Source organism: Aedes aegypti, chromosome 2 (assembly GCF_002204515.2).
Source record: "Aedes aegypti strain LVP_AGWG chromosome 2, AaegL5.0 Primary Assembly, whole genome shotgun sequence".
NCBI lineage: Eukaryota > Metazoa > Arthropoda > Insecta > Diptera > Culicidae > Aedes > Aedes aegypti.
Window position 1 is genome coordinate 390,888,154 of NC_035108.1, and position 15,041 is coordinate 390,903,194.

Below are 15,041 nucleotides of genomic sequence, written 5' to 3' on the forward strand. Positions count from 1 at the left end.
ATCGGATGAGTGTTATGGTCAAACAAAGATAACTTTTTTATTACAAAGGAAAAATTTAGACTACTTTAAATCAAGAATAGTTTTGATTTTAGACCATTTTGATATTCCACAAATTTTTCATAATTAAAAAAAAAAAATTGATGCCAAGAGCTGCAAAATTGATTGGAAAATAACAAAGTTATGAAGTCTTCACTGAAGAACATGTTTCATAACTTGAAAATTCACCTTCAGATCGTTTGCGCCACCTGTAAATCCTAATATTTTTGGCTCAAAATTTGAGGTTTCCCTTTTTATTTTATTTGAATTCAGAAAAGCACAAGAATTTTTGGTTTTGAGACATTTCGAAAAATAAGCCGCCCTCTACTGGGCAAGCTATGACAGTCCTTTGAATATCCTATCCCAAGTAACAATTTCAATGCTCTTTGATCTTAGGTGTTATATATTGAGGTTTTAATAGTGATGCATTAAATCCCAAAAGATTCAATAATGGATGTGAAAGTGCTAAATGATCTTTACAGTAAAAACCACTTTAAATTGCTTTGTAGATACCTATAAGTGTTTCTGTTAAAACTTTTTTGCTAGCTAAATTTGATGATAATAAATTGTATGTTAAAGGAGCTGTATAGTGTCCATTAAAACCTATACTTGAAACATCAGCTTGTTTGTCTTAGAAAGACATCGATAAAACTCCTAAAACTGCACTAAGTCATGTTAAAGTCTTCTTAAAACTAAAATGTCTGATGCATGTTATGGCCTGCGTGTGGTCATCATTATCATTATGTCGATAATAATAATCATGTAAAGAATTATGAAACACAAATGTAAAGAATCATAAAACACGAAAATAAAACGGCATAATAATAAACATTCTGCTCGTAGAATTATCTGACTACCATGTGTAGTATATTTTTCTCATGCTTGCCTCAACTTCCCGTTCTCGTGGGAAATTTATGCTGTACACAACAGCTTAGCTACTCGAAAAAAGCTTTCATTTTCAGCTTACCGTTTTCTGCGTCGGAAAAGATCAACCACGGGCTTTATCGCAACAATTCATGCTAGTAAAAACGTTGACGCACAACGGAACGAATAAACTAAAATAAATTACATCACAAAATCAAATCTTCCGCAATGTTTACCTTTTTGACAGCACTAGCTTTCCTGAGTGCATTAAGTTTAAGCCAAGGCTCCCAAAAAAATCTATTTGTCTTACTGCAGAAAAAATAATCTGATTTAAGAATATAATAGCTAGAGGAGGATTTTGTGCAAGGATTCTTAAGACCAAAACCTCTCATGAATGATTGTATTGTACGGAATAATCACCAATTGATCTTAAACCATCTCAGACAAGACCAGCAAGATTTAACTGGATGGAATCCATTTTTATTGACGCCGTTTCGGGTTCATAATTACAATATGCGTGGGAAATTTCAGTTCAAGATTGAGAAGAGCATGAACTGATTCTAAAAATGTAATGGAATATAATATTAGACAGGCAATTATGATGTTGTAATTATGGCGCGTCGCCGTAAATCAATTTTTTTTGTCATTCCACCAGTAAATTTTCTTTGGCATGAGTCTCACGCGATTGCAAGAAAATTTACTGCCACGCAAAAATGATTATTTTAATTTGATATTATGAGTCGGCAGACATGATGGTCTCAATATTATAAAAAAAAAGTTTTGATTGATAAACAACTAGTTGGCCGATGTTTGTTCGATCGTCAGTTCTTAACATCGGTTTTATTCCGTGTTTTAGGATAGCGCAAAAGATTTAATACCGCTAGTTGAGCTCAACAAGACTATACAATAGCTCTTATGTATGTTTAAACGTACACTCATACTATGTATTCATACTATACAAAACTAAGATGTTTAGAAACGGTTTTAAGGTATAGTTTTAATAACCTCCTGTAATGTGGGCCTCTTGGGGTTTAACGGAGTTTTATTAAAGTTTTATTAAGGTTGTTAAAACTAATATGTTCTAAAATGAGTTTTAACGATATGGTGGTAACAACAGCTTGTAGAATGTGAAAAAAACTAAAAATGTTACTTGGGATGTATCCTGGTAAGAACCTCTTTGAAATCCTCAAGAAACTGTTCTGTTTCTGTTCGGAATAAACCACTGTGACAAGTTTACTTTAATCTTTTGTTGTATACCCGTGTCTTTCGTTCAGTGCATGTCGTTTTACTCCATTATTATTGATAAATAATGAAGTATTCGTTTTGCATACAATTATCAATCTATCCTATTTTACCGCTATTTATACCTTCTGGAGAAAAAAAAAGTTTGTCATCCTGATATTCTCAAAAGCGTGCCTCTCAATTAGGTTCGGCCGCTAAGCTGTTATAATGATATTGATTTTGACCAAGCATCGGTACTCTAGTGTATCAAATGGTTCAAAGTCAAACGACTGTGAACAGATTTCATTGCATTTGATATTTAGAATCCTTAAAACAAGAAGCTAATTTTAGAAGGTAGGAGGTCTTATACTCCACTGATTCGGAATCGTTTACCTCCTAGACATCGAAAGATAAGCCCTTGAATTCGGAAAGAGCTTGTCTCATGAATTAAAACCAGCCTTAGATGCTGATTGAGTCAATTTTCTACTTCGACTTCCTCATCAGCTAGGACAAATAGGTAGGTATAAAAGCATAGCTACTCTCTTATACTCTTCCGACCGTAGCTTATGAGTGTTAGCAAGAACAGAACAACAAGACTACAATATGGTAGGCCTTACCCCGTAACGCACCTCGAAAAGGTGATCTACCCGCGTTACGGTTTAAGATACTGTAGAACTACGTTGAATGGTTTTTGAACTTTTTAAAATACATGTAGTTCATGGGCCACGTGAACAGGATATTGTCTCCCCTAACAAAATTTCTAAGGTATCTACTGACAGTTCACTAGGAACTTTCAAATACTCCCAAACGGTTGCTTGAATTTTCCGGTTGTTTCAAGTTATCTTTAACAGTTTTCCTGTGCATCAAAAGTAGTTATCCAAGGTTCCCATTTCGTAGTTGGCTCTCAAGTGCTTTCTATGGACTTTTAAACCATTTGGTAAACAATGAAAGTCTGTAAAATCTCTTCAGAATCCCTGAGCACGCCTTGATTTCTCTCTGAAGCACGCCTTGGAAATCCTTAAGAAACTGTAGAACTTGCTTTTTGATATTTTTGAAATAGATTTGAAACCCCTGAGGACCCTTCGAAAACACGTTAAAACCCTATGAAAAGCCTTCAAGAGAATATCCGGGAGCCTTTGGAAACGCATTGGAATCTCTGAAGATTCCTTCAAAAGAATTGTGAACACAGCAAAAAATAAATGGTAATATCATCTCGTTTTCGATGCACATCACTCGCGTCGTAAATGAATGGTAAATGTATCGTTGGCACGGCGGAAGACGTAGAAATAAAGGGTCACAGTCCTTTTAGCAAATTCCATGTATTACACTGTTCGACAAAATATTTTTTTTGGGTGGATCAGGGACGCGTTTATATTGATCTTGAAGTGCAAGAAAATTGTAGAAAGAGGCCGGTTTCAAATGATTTGCAGCACCCTTGGATTATTTTTTGATCAAATTTGAAAATTTAGCATTTTTAAGCAAAATATCAATATCTTTTGAAATTCAATTATTCGGCCATTGAATTTGTCAAATCAATATTTTTTAGCACTGGATGACTTCAGGGCCCAGATAGCCGTAGCGGTAAACGCGCAGCTATTCAGCAAGACCAAGCTGAGGGTCGTGGGTTCGAATCCCACCGGTCGAGGATCTTTTCGGGTTGGAAATTTTCGCGACTTAGAGTATCTTCGTACCTGCCACACGATATACGCATGCAAAAATGGTCATCGGCATAGTAAGCTCTCAGTTAATAACTGTGGAAATGCTCATAAGAACACTAAGCTGAGAAGCAGGCTGTGTCCCAGTAGGGACGTAACGCCAGAAAGAAGAAGAAGACTTCAGGGAAACTTGCATCATTTCAGAAGAATATTGACATCAATTTTGTATATGAATTTGGAATGTTGACGATCATTAAACAAGCATATGAGGATGTGCACCATATAAATACTCCTAAATTGAAATTTAGCGTGACCATCCCTAAAATGTTAGGAAAAGGACTTAATCATCAACAAACTTGCAGGTTTTGACGAGATGAAATAGTTTGCTTTTTGTTGTAGTCTTTTATCATTCTTAGCCAAAATCATTTTTTTTTTTTTTTCAATTTCTTTATTAGTATCATTCCAAACATTACATTCATTATTTCTTATATCTAGGTGTTCTGTGTTATTAGACAACACTATCATCCTAATTTGGTAAAACAAATCTAAGATTTTATTAACATTTTGTTAACAACATATTACATTTCATTTGCCGTAGCAGTTCAGATTTTTTACAGGTGAGTTGATTTCACCTGCTTATAAGAGAAAAAAAAATGTTTTTAATATACTTAACCTAACTTAACCTAATCATATAACGCATTAATCGTGGCAATAGAAGATTGTAACGATTTTTGCCTGAAATTATTGATTATTTTATTTGACATTTGTTCCAATGTTTCAACATTGGATATCCTATGTAACTCATTGGTACTATACCAGGGAGGAAGCCTCAGAATCATTTTCAAAATTTTATTTTGAATTCTCTGCAGAGCTTTCTTCCTGGTATTACAACAGCTAGTCCATATTGGTACAGCATACAACATGGCTGGCCTGAAAATTTGTTTGAATATCAAAAGCTTGTTCTTAAGACAAAGTTTTGATTTTCTATTAATAAGGGGATAGAGACATTTTACATATTTGTTACATTTGGCTTGAATGCCCTCAATGTGATTTTTGAAAGTTAAATTCTTATCTAGCATGAGTCCTAGATACTTAACTTCATCTGACCAATTTATTGGAACCCCTCTCATCGTGACAACATGTCTACTTGAAGGTTTCAAATAAAGAGCTTTTGGTTTATGTGGGAATATTATTAGTTGAGTTTTGGAAGCATTAGGAGAAATCTTCCATTTTTGCAAGTATGAAGAAAAAATATCCAAACTTTTTTGCAATCGACTACAGATGACACGCAGGCTTCGTCCTTTGGCGGAGAGGCCTGTGTCCAGAGGCGTCGCGTCCACATGTGCAACATGTGCACTGCACAGGTGGCAAATCGTCCATCATAACAACCTACAATTTGTACTATTATTGAAGTACGATTCTTTAATTCTCTCAATAAAATTTAGCCTATTTCAATTATCTTTATCATTGATCATCGCAATTTTCACCTTTCAAAATATTTGTTGTTATAATTTTGCTATTCAAATTAAATGCAAAAGCTGTTTGGTGCGGCGCGAGATCTGTGCCCTAATTTTCCCTACGCGCTCAGTGCGATGCATGCTACGTAGGGACGTTCCGATACTTCCGATACATCGGAGTATCGATATTTTGCTTTCGATATTCGATATTTTGGTATCGATATTTCCTATTCAATATATCGGTGGTATCGATATTTTCTTCCGATATATCGTACATTAATATAAGGAAAACAATTGTAGGGTTTTCTTCATTCATAATTCATTATATGTACCGTAAATTCGGATGAAATTGATTGGTAGGGTGAAATTGATCATCATGTCACAGAATTTTATTCTTACAAATAGAGCACCAAAATCAATCAAACTTGTAGTGAATGAACGTTGTTAGTCTTAACTATTGTCGAATTGTGTGTTGTGAAGTCTTTTCTGTTAAATAATATTTATTTCTATGGAAATAATGTAAAAATGCAAAATCATGTTCGGGCGGGTGTTCGAAGACTTCTATAAACTTCTAGTTCTAAAAAAGGATTGGAACATGGTATCATTCTCAAAGCTTGTGAGTTTGCTAAATATATATATCCCAAAAAAGGGATTTTATCATCAAAACTTGTACCAAATTGCTCATTTTGTTGAAATAATGTAATTTCTGTTAGATGTTTGAAAATTCCTTTGGAAATTGCCTACATTGAGGCGTTTTCTGCTAGAAGCTTAATTATATAATATTTCCATAAATATTCATTTGTTAAGAATTTAAAAAGCATATTTAGTGAGCTCAAATTAAGTAAGTTGAGTAGTTTTCGAAACTAACAATTATTGTATTGATAAGTGATCAATTTCACCCCAAAATGGGATTACCTCGATTTTTTATTTTAGATATATTTTTTAACAATAAAATCACATTAGTTAGAAAATTTCGGTACATGTGCCAATAAGACTCACCATCGTACTCATTTTCCTGAATAAAGTTGTTGGGCATAGACAACAGTATAGAAAACAGATCAGAAAAACCGTCAAAAATGATCAATTTTACCCGAAATTACGGTATTTAAAAAAGTAGTTACCATTCGAATTGTACTATAATGTATCTTAGCAGAAAATGTTTATGTCCATATCGGTCAAATTACCAATAAAGTATTCAAAGATTTTTTTTTCGTATCTTAGAAAACTAAACGGCATGTTTCTAAGCGATTAAGGAATTTTGCTTTATTTAGATGTATCATATGATATTCCGATATATCGATATTTTGATTCAATATATCGGTGGTATCGATACTTTGATTCGATAATCGTATCGAATTAAATATCGATACTTTGCAATATCGGAACGTCCCTAATGCTACGCAACACTTTGTTCCACGCTACACGTTGCTGCTGTGACGATGAAACCCAACGTGTGCACTCTCATCGGGAGACGCGTTGCCTTTCGTCGTACACACAATTCTGTATATGTGGTAGAATTTGTTTTGCACTACAAATGCCAGTGTGTAAGTTGCCAAAGCGTCAACTCTGGCCGGTGCACAGTCTTGCCACATCAATCTGTGCGAGCGTGCGGTGGGGAGACAAGAGACAAATCAATCCACGAGAGAGATCCATTTTGCTTGCTCTCTTTTTTCCTTCGCGCTTTCAACATCACCACGCTTGTGGTGTGGAGTACTGGCGTGATTTTTTAGACGGCTGACGGTAAGAAGTTTCTGTAAGTTAGAGACTTAGGGACCGCGCGTTTTTTTTGTACAATACTGGTTAAGAACCTCGCTTCCAGCATGCAGTATTAGCGCGGTGGTACTTGTGATGGTCAATCAGAAGACAGTCGAAAAAAGAAATCAAAAGCGGTCGTGCCCTCCGTACCGTCATCGTCAGTATAACGCTTGTGGTGTGGTTTAAAAGCGAGCAATTTTCTTGATGTGTGCACCAAGTACACGAAGCGAACGATCTTGTATTAATTCTATGTAAAAATATGTGGGTTATGATCACTAACTCTATATTGCAATATTAGTTAGAATCCAGTCCTTTATAAATCGAAACTGATGACCCGCATAATTTGAATTATTTTCATATGCAATTTTACAATTTCCCCATAATGATGACTAATCGTTAAAATTGAAAAAGTGAAAAAATAAAACTAAACAACCCGATTAGCATCTGCAATCATAAATGTTTTTAATCAACTGAAAGACTAGAAAAAATTATATTTGAAAACGAAGGTTAGTACCTGAAGATTGATTATACATTTTATTACCTTAGAAAAAAATGACATATATAAAATGACAGTAATGTTGTTTCCGTTTTTAGGAACTGGGTTGGTTATCAACACATAAATAAACCAACGTCAAGCAAATTGTAGTTCGGTCGAACTTGAATCGGGTTGGGGTTGAAACTGTGGTTCAGAACAGGTTGCGCCAGTTCCAACCTAGATTCAAAAACGAATTCGACATAAATTAGAAGTGCACAGGTTGATAATTAGGCCACGCGACGCCTCTGCCTGTGTCATCCGCAAACAAAGATTTTTGACATCCCTGAGGTAACTCAGGTAAGTCAGATGTGAAAATATTGTATAATATTGGTCCCAAGATGCTGCCGTGGGGAACACCAGCTCTTACAGGAAGTCTTTCAGATCTGGAGTTCTGATAATTAACCTGAAGTGTACGATTTGACAGATAACTTTAAATTATTCTAACAATGTATGTTGGAAAATTAAAATTTTTCAATTTTACAATCAAACCTTCATGCCAAACACTGTCGAATGCTTTTTCTATGTCTAGAAGAGCAAGACCAGTAGAGTAGCCTTCAGATTTGTTGGAACGGATCAAATTTGTTACACGTAAAAGTTGATGAGTGGTCGAATGTCCATGGCGGAATCCGAACTGTTCATTGGCAAAGAATGAATTTTCGTTGATGTGGGCCATCATTCTGTTCAAAATAACCTTTTCAAAAAGTTTACTGATGGAGGAAAGCAAACTGATTGGACGATAGCTAGAAGCTTCTGCAGGATTTTTGTCTGGTTTTAAAATTGGAACAACCTTAGCATTTTTCCATTTGTCAGGAAAATATGCTAATTGAAAACATTTGTTAAATATATCAACTAAAAATGATAAGCTACTTTCTGGAAGTTTCTTGATGAGGATGTAGAAAATTCCATCATCGCCAGGAGCTTTCATATTTTTGAATTTTTTAATAATAGTTCTCACTTCTTCCAAATCAGTCTCCCAGGCATTTTCGAAAACGTTCTCTTGATTGAGAATATTTTCGAACTCCTGAGTAACTTCATTTTCAATTGGACTAGTAAGTCCTAAATTAAAATTGTGAGCACTTTCAAACTGCATAGCAAGTTTTTGAGCTTTTTCGCAATTAGTTAGTAATAATTTGTTTTCCTCTTTCAATGCCGGTATAGGCTTCTGAGGTTTTTTCAAGATTTTAGATAATTTCCAAAAGGGCTTAGAGCCGGGGTCCAATTGAGAAATTTTATTTTCAAAATTTTTGTTTCTTAAATCTGCAAAACGTTTCTTGATTTCTTTCTGCAAATCCTGCCATATAATTTTCATAGCAGGATCACGAGTGCGTTGAAATTGCCTTCTCCTCACGTTTTTAAGACGGATCAAGAGTTTAAGATCATCGTCTATAATCACGGATTCAAATTTTACTTCACATTTTGGAATTGCAATGTTCCTGGCTTCAACAATGGAATTTGTTAAAGTTTCAAGAGCATTGTCAATATCAATTTTAGTTTCTAAAGAAATGTTAACATCAAGATTAGAGTCAACATACGTTTCATATATATTCCAGTCGGCTCGTAAATAATTGAAAGTGGAGCTGATAGGATTGAGAATCGCTTCATGCGATATTTGAAATGTAACAGGGACATGATCAGAATCAAAATCAGCATGAGTAACTAATTGGCTACAAAGATGACTAGAGTCGGTTAAGACCAAGTCAATCGTAGATGGATTTCTAGAAGAGGAAAAACATGTAGGGCTATCAGGGTATTGAATTGAGAAATATCCTGAAGAGCACTCATCAAATAAAATTCTGCCGTTGGAATTACTTTGAGAATTATTCCATGACCGATGTTTGGCATTAAAGTCACCAATGACAAACAATTTTGACTTATTGCGAGTCAATTTTCGCAAGTCAGTTTGAAGCCAATTAACTTGCTGTCCAGAGCATTGAAAAGGCAAATAGGCAGCTATGAAAGTATATTTACCAAACTGTGTTTCAACAGAAACACCTAAAGTTTCAAAAACTTTAGTTTCAAATGACGAAAACAGTTGATGTTTTATACGCCTATGAATGATGATTGCAACTCCCCCACATGCCCCATCAAGTCGATCATTACGATAAACAAAAAAGTTAGGATCTTTTTTAAATTTGGATCCAGGTTTTAAATAAGTTTCGGTAATAACTGCTATATGCACTTTATTAGCTGTAAGAAAATTAAACAGCTCGTCCTCTTTACCATTCAGAGAACGAGCATTCCAATTTAAAATATTTAAATTATTATTTGGATCCATTAGAAAAACGTAATCCAATAACAATTTTATTTGTAAATTTTACACCTACTTGGACTGCTTCAATCATAGTGGTGGCTTTGAACATTGCATCAATCATTAGATTCAATTGTTCAGTTAGAAAATTAAAATCAGAGGCAGACATATCATCTGATGATTTCCCATTGGAATTTTCGGTAGACGAAGAAGCGGGGTAGGAGTTACCTGTGGCGGTAGGGTTTTTTCCATTTGATTTGAAACAAGTAGAATGGGTACTCATGGAACGAACAGGGGAAGAGTTCAAATTACCTGCTACGATATCGGCAAAGGATTTACCGTGGGTAGATACATTCGAAATTGAAAGATTCGAACGGCTACCCGACGGATTAAAATTTGTTTGTGAATGAGCATGATTATGATCTTCCTGGTGGGTATGATTCCTAATCAAGCGATCGTTAACTGAAAAATGAGCATTGTTCGATACTCTACCAGGCAAATTCCGGAAACGACCGTTATCGTAACGGATATTATCCTTCATCTGCTTGGCACGAGCCTCAACGACTCTTTTGCGTGAAATGCATTCCCAAAAGTTAGCTTTGTGAGGGCCCTTGCAATTGGCGCATTGAAATTTTCTGGTATCTTCTTTCACAGGACAGACGTCCTTAGCGTGAGAAGAACCTCCGCAAATCATGCATTTAGCATCCATGCGACAATTTTTTGTACCATGACCCCACTTTTGGCACCGACGGCACTGAGTGGGGTTCTGGTAATTTCCTCCAGGTTTCTGGAAATGTTCCCACGTCACACGGACATCGAACATAAGTTTAGCTTTTTCTAAAGCTTTAATATTATTTAGTTCTTTTTTGTTAAAGTGAACTAAATAATATTCTTGAGAAAGCCCTTTCCGAACAATGCCAGATTGGGTTCTCTTTTTCATAATGATTACTTGGACTGGTGAAAATCCAAGTAAATCATTTATTCCATTTTTGATCTCTTCAGGTGACTTATAGTCACTTGAGAGACCTTTCAAGACGACTTTGAACAAACGTTCAGTTTTGTCGTCATAAGTAAAAAATTTGTGCTTCTTCTCTTCAAGATATCTGAGAAGAAGTTCGCGATCTTTAAGAGTTTCCGGCAAAACGCGACAGTCTCCTTTCTTTGCGATTTGGAAGGAAACCTTGATTCCCCTAATGGAGTTCAAGATCTCCTGCCTAAATCCCCCAAATTCGGAACAACTGACCACGATAGGCGGCACTCTTTGCTTCCTCACTTGAATCAAAGAGCCTGGGCTAGAGGCTGCTTCGATTTGGTGTTCGGAAAATTTGTCTAGAGCATCGAACTGATTGCTCATTTCAATACAATTATTCATTTCACCCTTGGAAGAAACTTCGCATTCCGGGGAAGCGTCCTTTCTTCCATTCTTGCCACGTGTAGTGACAGTTTTAAAACCCACTTTTTTGGAAGGAAGTAGTGAATTCAGAGATTCACCCTTCCTTTTGTTAGTTGTTGATACCATGTTTAGTTAATAAACGAGAAAGACGTGACCTTCGAGAGGTTTTTTCCCTAGACGGTGTCCAAGAAGGATTACCACCGCTAGCTTTCGCCAACGGGTCCAACGAAAAATCGAAGGCACGGGTCCAAACAAGGATCGTAAAGGGATCAATAGTAGAAAAAATAGTACTGAAAAGTACTGTTTAAGTAGCACTGAAAAGTGCCGTTTTTAATTTTAGCACTGAAAAGTACTAAGTAGATGAAAAAACCGAATTTAGTACTATACCATTTAATTCCACTAGAGTTTGTATCTTTTGACAGATACGCGTATTTCGACCTCAACTGTAAGGCCGTCTTCAGTGTCGTGTACTAGACTCGACTTGAAGAAAACCATCGTATGCACACATTATATATTAACACTAGGTATAAACGTATTTCCCTACCCATTATTTTTTTTTAACTTAAAATTTATGAGCTTTAGTTACATTCCATCCCTCTTTTGTTGAAACTTTAAATGCTGAAAGGTACATCACGGGAACGATTAGTAGGTACCAAGTTGAATAGCCATGTATTGCCGTTGCCGTTGTCTCTGTTGAGTAGCGTCGTAGGTACCTGTTTGCAAATTTCCAGACTCTCCGCCACATCCAGTTTCCAAGGAGAAGAAACATTTCTCAAAATTTTGATATCGGCCGTCGTAATTGTATGTCCTTCTGAAAAGATATGTTCTGCCACCTTAGATTTGAAATCGTATGTCATCCCCTTGTCTATCGTCTTCTGAGCTTTTCCTATTTCCGCTAAGTGTTCCTTGAATCTAACCTCGAGAGACCGCTTTGTTTGACCAACGTAGACCTTGCTGCAGTGGGAACAGCTGATTTTGTAAACACCAGCCTTGTTTAGTGTGTTTACCGGATCCTTGGTAGAGCCTAACGAAGTTCTTATCGATAAAAGCTATCATCGACAAAAAGGAAAGACAGCGAATTCGGAATGCTTTGACGACACTAACCCCTATCACCGAACCCATGAAGAGAGTCTCCATCCCATACGACGTACACATCAGCAAACAGCTCCGCCCAAAGCTAAGGAATTTCGGAATCGATTTGGTATTTTCCAGCAAAGACAACCAACTTAGAACTTCGTTAGGCTCTACCAAGGATCCGGTAAACACACTAAACAAGGCTGGTGTTTACAAAATCAGCTGTTCCCACTGCAGCAAGGTCTACGTTGGTCAAACAAAGCGGTCTCTCGAGGTTAGATTCAAGGAACACTTAGCGGAAATAGGAAAAGCTCAGAAGACGATAGACAAGGGGATGACATACGATTTCAAATCTAAGGTGGCAGAACATATCTTTTCAGAAGGACATACAATTACGACGGCCGATATCAAAATTTTGAGAAATGTTTCTTCTCCTTGGAAACTGGATGTGGCGGAGAGTCTGGAAATTTGCAAACAGGTACCTACGACGCTACTCAACAGAGACAACGGCAACGGCAATACATGGCTATTCAACTTGGTACCTACTAATCGTTCCCGTGATGTACCTTTCAGCATTTAAAGTTTCAACAAAAGAGGGATGGAATGTAACTAAAGCTCATAAATTTTAAGTTAAAAAAAAAATAATGGGTAGGGAAATACGTTTATACCTAGTGTTAATATATAATGTGTGCATACGATGGTTTTCTTCAAGTCGAGTCTAGTACACGACACTGAAGACGGCCTTACAGTTGAGGTCGAAATACGCGTATCTGTCAAAAGATACAAACTCTAGTGGAATTAAATGGTATAGTACTAAATTCGGTTTTTTCATCTACTTATAGGTATTCTACTAAACAGCTCGAAGATTTATTATCACTGAAAAGTACTGTTTGTGTAGCACTGAAAAGTACTGTTTTATTGCTTTAGGTAGTTTTTAAGAAAACTTCCAAGAGCAGAGAGAATTCGTGTACGCACAGCACGAAGGTACGATGCGCACTGATTAGCCAAAATCATTATTTTAGACAAGTCTTTACTGCCCATAACTGCATATTTGTAACATTCGACAAAAGTAGGCATTGAGTAAAATGGATAACAAGTTTTCAATTTATTGCAGTATGGGGGGAAACCAAAATTTCAAAAAATCACTAGGAATTTAAAAGTGCTTATTTGAGGCTGAAATTTTGTACATCTCATATCGCATATTGGATGAATAGCCAGAAAAAAATTCTGATGGAAATTTCGTTGCTACTGCATCATGAGGCTCATGTATAATCTCAATGTGACTGTTATGCGGTTACAATTGCCAATGTGACAAAACAACTTGGTATTTTTTTCAAATTTTCTAGAACAATCTCACAGATTTCAGTAAGTTGATCGAAAGTATTTGTCATTTGATGACTCTACATGGTATTAACTCCATTTTGTCAAAAATGTCGAATGTGACTGTTTTGCAGTTATGGGCAGTTTATTACTTTTAAATTCGTTGCTGAAAAGAAAATATTCATAGAAAAACGCTGCGCTATTCAAATTTCATTTCGATCTAAACAGAAACAATTAAGACTCGTTAGTCTTTTAAAATTGAAAATTGTGTGCCACAAGAACAAGTTGTAAACGCATTGTCCTATACTGTATTTTGCAACAAATCTTTTCTGAAAAAAAAAAAACAAACAAACGAATAAAATTTCGTATCGAAAAATTCTGTGTCATATCGTATTTTGTTAGCTCATATTTCATTGTGTTTCGACATAATCAGTACTAGGAGGTTCATGTATCTTTTGCATCGACATTGGTTGATTGATTGACTCTTTATTAAGGGGAAAATTCAGCCCGAGGCTGGTTCATCCCCGCGCATCGACAAGAAAAAACGCATATCACATACCCTTACTGGATGAGATTTTGCCGGTGGTGTTTAGCGTGCGACTGTAATGTACAGAAATCAACCGGCAAACGGCCTGCAGCTGATCACAGTATTAGTTTCAATACTCACCCAACCACAAAGAATGGAGCAAAAAAACACATGTTTTGACTGATTCATTGTCATTCTTATCACATATCATCCACGAGATAGCACCCCTGCCAATCAAACTGATATCGTTACTAATTAGAAATTCAATTTATACATTCCATTGAGAACAGACAATAAATCTTGCAAATGCTCATCACATTACGGTTGAGTGGAAAATTTCAACCCGCGCCAACCCACTTCATTCTTTCAAGAGCAAGATCGCGGTTTCCCCACATCCCCGGCCTTTAACGATGTGAGAGAGTGTGTGTCATTACATATTATTTGAGTGGAGAGGACTTACCCCCCACAATTCTGAAATCGTGCGTTTTCCTCGGTAGTAAACGTAAGAACGAGCAAGATAACGAATTTGAGTTTGGTTTGACTTTCACACTCGTTAATCGCCCGACTAAATAACACTGATTCGAAGAGCGGCCGCTAATGAATGATGATCATTCATAGCCATCGTGGGGTGTGTATGGTGGTGATGGCGTGAGGCTTGTCACATCATGAGAAGACAGGAAACTACGAGCGACTCTTCGATATATTTGACGATGTATGGTACAACTTTTGGGGAACGATCATGTTTGAACGAGTAATCAGACGCCACAAATAAGGGCTGATTAGAGAAATGGGTGAAATACTCAGCCCATTGCTTAGTAGCCAAGTTTTTGTAGTGAGCATCAAACTTAAGAGTAATTACTCACTTTGGCCAAATCATATCAATAACAATCCATTTCATCGAACGGTTTTCTAGGCTCACCATAAAAAAAATCAGTATAAAATAGTATTAAACACATT

At 36.2% G+C, this 15,041-nt stretch overlaps 1 protein-coding gene across 3 annotated transcripts in view; it reads right to left on the reverse strand.

The window, feature by feature from the left end:
- LOC5572816 (AF4/FMR2 family member 4) overlaps positions 1-15,041 on the reverse strand; it is a 131,241-nt gene that overhangs the window by 12,289 nt on the left and 103,911 nt on the right. The window lies entirely within an intron of this gene.